At 43.7% G+C, this 4,040-nt stretch overlaps 1 long non-coding RNA gene across 1 annotated transcript; it reads left to right on the top strand.

Annotated features, from left to right (window-relative positions):
• LOC117281553 (uncharacterized) lies at nucleotides 1-886 on the top strand. Its single transcript, XR_004512194.2, has 2 exons — nucleotides 1-162; nucleotides 229-886. It is a non-coding gene; the product is annotated as an uncharacterized lncRNA (long non-coding RNA).
• The last annotated feature ends 3,154 nt before the right edge of the window (nucleotides 887-4,040 follow it).

The raw sequence follows: 4,040 nt of genomic DNA, 5'->3' as shown, positions 1-4,040 counted from the left end.
GGCAAGTTTCGAGCTGATCTCAGCTAGTGTGAGGCCGAGCTTCAAAACATCTCGGAGGAGAGAGATGCTCTGAAGCTTCTTTGCGGCCAAACAGACGAGATTATAAAGGACCTCCAAGCAGATTTGGCCAAGGCTTATGAAGAGGCCGAGCTAGATAAACAGGTGAGCATCGTTCTGTTAGAGTATGGATTCGACCCAACTGTGAAAGTTAACACTTTGTTATCTCAGCTGCAACAAAAGGTTGAAAAGATGGGGTTGCTTCGGGGAGAAGTCGATCAGATCAAGGCCGAGTGTGATCGGTGGAAGGAGATATAGACCGCCTGGCTGCAGAAAAAGAAACTATCTTGGCCAAACTATTATCGGCTGATGTTCAACTTCGAGGCGTCAGGCAAAAAAGTTCGGCCCAGGCAAGGAGGATCGAGGAGCTTGAAACCAGACTTGCTAAGGCGAAGGCGGAGATCGAGTCATCAAAAGTCATGGCGGACAAGTCTATTGCTATGTATCGGGCTGATGCCGAGGCTTCTCAAATGCAACTAAGGGAGGCTTCTGACCGAGAGCAACGGGTTACTGACTTGGCAAAGTGCCAATCCCGGAGGGAAACCCTCGAGGAAATCCACACTCGAGGTTTTGAACTTTCCGAAGAGATTGCCCGAGCTAAGGCGCTCGAAGCTGAAGCCAGGTAGCTTGTCTCCTTCGACGACGAAGATGATGATGAAAAAGGCAGTCGGGGCGGGTCTGATGAGGAGCCTGAAGGGGAAGCAGCTCCCGAAGGAGATATTGACACCGGCCGTAATTAGGACTTAGTTTCCCTTTTGCGAAGTTTTGACCGGTATCTTGTACATAACCCTTTTTGTTAATAATAGAGCTTATTTTGAATGCCTTCTCAGTTTTATGTTCAAACATGCTTTTTCTTTTGTGAAGATTTTGTTATTGCAACCTAGTTTTATGGCGGTTCTTTGAGCTGAGTTATCTTGAACTTTGGAGTAATGGAACCATTTCGGTCTGATTTAAGTGAGAACAAAGCCTCAAACTCTCGTTGTATTGGTCCTTAAGATTAATAATTGAGTGGGTTATTATTTGAGCTTGAAGTAAGATAGTCCTTAGGCTTAATAATTGAGTGAGTGATTGCTCGAACTCGAACTCGGAGTATTGTAGCCTTTAGGCTTTGTATGGTCGAGTGAGTGATTGCTTGAACTCGAAGTAAGATGGCCCTTAGGTTTTATAGTAGAGTGAGTAATTATTTGAATTCGAACTCGAAGTATTGTAGCCCGTAGGCTTTATGGTCGAGTGAGTGGTTTGCTCGAACTCGATGTAGGATAGCCCTTAGGCTTGATAGTCGAGTGAGTGATTGTTCAAACTCGAAGTCGAAGTATTGTAGCCCGTAGGATTTTATGGTTGAGTGAGTGGTTTGCTCAAACTCGATGTAGGATAGCCCTTAGGCTTGATAGTCGAGTGAGCGATTGTTCGAACTTGAACTCGAAGTATTGTAGCCTGTAGGCTTTGAATTTGATATGAAGAAACTTTCTTGTACCAAACTTGGTTTATTCTCGATGGAAGGGCCCCCCAGTATTCGAAGTTGATTTTGAAGAAGCCTTGGATACTGTTAAATTGCCCTCAGGTAGCACATGGTTGTTGCCTCATTAAAAATCTCGCCGGAAAAAAACCCATTTGGGATAAAAGCCGATCTAAGGTGAAAAAGAGTGAAACGCGTACTTTAAAACCTGAGGTCTCGACATCTTTGATCGAACTCCTGCAATAGGTTGGCTTGGAATATGTATATATGTGCGAAAAGAAAGAGAGAATCATAGCTTAACAATAATATCGTTTGAGGAGTGATATATTCTAGTTGTTCGATAATGGTTTGCCATCCATCGTTCCGAGTTTATAAGATCCCTTTTCGATTATTTCAAGGACCTGATAGGGTCCTTCCCAATTTGGGCCGAGCTTCCCTTCATTAGGATCTCGAGTATTGATGGTGACCTTCCTTAGGACTAAGTTCCCGATCCTGAAGTGGTGGAGGTTTGTTCTTCTATTGTAGTACCTTTCAATTCGTTGTTTTTGTGCAGCCATTCGAACGAGTGCCGCTTCTCATTTTTCATCTAATAATTCGAGGCTAGTGTTCATTGCCTAATGGTTTGATTCCACCAATGTATGTTGAAACCTTGCGCTAGGTTCTTCGACTTCGACTAGAATTAAGGCTTCAAAGCCATACACTAAGGAAAACGGAGTTGCTCCTGTACTGGACTTTGATGTTGTTCGATATGCCCATAGGACTTCGGGCAGAATTTCTCTCCATTTCCCTTTGGCTTCGTTCAACCTTTTCTTCAAGTTTTGGGTGATAGTCTTGTATGTTGATTCGGCTTGTCCGTTCCCACTGGGGTGATACGGTGTCGATAATATCCTTTTTATTTTATGATCTTCGAGAAATTTTGTTACTTTACTGCCAATAAATTGCTTACCATTATCGCATGTTATTTCTGCGAGTATCCTGAATCGACACACGATGTGATCCCAGATGAAATCTATAACCTCTTTTTCTCTTACTTTCTCGAACGCCTGTGCTTCAACCCATTTAGAGAAATAGTCAGTCATAAATAAAATGAATTTAGCTTTACCTGGGGTCGATGGTAGGGGGCCAATGATATCCATCCTCCATTTCATGAATGGCCATGGGGATAGGACTGAATGAAGTTGTTCCCCGGGTTGATGGATCATCGGTGCAAACCTTTGACATTTATCACATCTTCTAACAAACTCCTTAGTGTCCCTTTCCATGCTATCCGGTAATATCCTGCTCTGATGATTTTGTGAATCAGTGATTCGGCGCTGGAGTAGTTCCCATAAGTGCCTTCATGGACCTCTCATAAAACATAATCGGTGTCTCTTGGTCCCAAGCATACTGCCAATGGTCCATCGAGCATCATTCTGTACAATGTTCCATCTTCAGCCGACGTGAATCGAGCAGCTTTGGTTTGTAGGGCTCTTGACTCTTTAGGGTTCGATGGGAGTTTTCCGTTTCACAAAATATTCAATTTACTTATTTCTCCAATCCCAGGTTAGGCTTGTGAAGTTTATCTCGGCGTGCCCCTCCTCGATTACGGACCTCGATAGTTAAACGACAGTCCCCGAATCGATCTCATCTTCCTCGACCGATGACCCCAAATTTGTAATTGCATCGACCTCACCGTTTTGTTCTCGAGGCACATGTTGCAAAGTCCATTCCTTAAAACGGTGCAAAGTTACCTATAATTTGTCCAAATACCTCTGCATTTTGCCTTCTCGAACCTTGAAGGTTTTGTTTACTTGGTTTACTACCAGTAAAGAGTCACATTTAGCTTCAATCATTTCTGCTCCTAGGCTTTTGGCCCACTCGAGACCTGGAATCATGGCCTCGTACTCGGCCTCATTGTTAGTTAACCTAGAAGTTTTGATAGACTGCCTAATGATGCCACCCGTGGGGGGTTTCAACACGATGCCAAGACCGTACCCCTTCACATTCGAAGCACTATCGGTGAAGAGGGTCCAAACCCCCAATGATGTACCCGATTTTAACAAGAGTTCTTTTTCAACTTCGGGTACGAGGGCTGGCGTGAAATCGACCCCGAAGTCTGCTAAAATTTGAGACTTGATGGCCGTACGGGGTTGATACTATGAAGCCAACCCCGATAGTTCGGGCTTGTGTAAAATATTACGAAGTGGGTAAGTTGTCAACACACGTATGGGGTGACATTGAAAGTATGATCTTAATTTCCTAGAAGCGCTTATCTGTGCAAGTGCTAATTTCTCTAAGTGTGGATATCTAGTCTCTGCATCTCCTAAGATCCAACTTACATAATAAACATGAAATTGTGTACCTTGCTCTTCTCGAACTAGGACGCCACTTACCGCGATTTCCGATACGGCCAAATATAAGTAAAATCTTTCATCTCTCTTCGGAGTGTGAAGCAGTGGCGGGATCGACAGGTATTGCTTCAATTGTTCTAAAGCTTTTTGGCATTCCAGGGTCCAAGTGAAATCGTTCTTCTTTTTGAGTAGAGAGA

Source organism: Nicotiana tomentosiformis, chromosome 11 (genome assembly GCF_000390325.3).
Source record: "Nicotiana tomentosiformis chromosome 11, ASM39032v3, whole genome shotgun sequence".
Classification (NCBI taxonomy): Eukaryota; Viridiplantae; Streptophyta; class Magnoliopsida; order Solanales; family Solanaceae; genus Nicotiana; species Nicotiana tomentosiformis.
The sequence above is the reverse complement of the archived record's forward strand: the minus strand, read 5'-3'. Positions and strand labels throughout refer to the sequence as shown.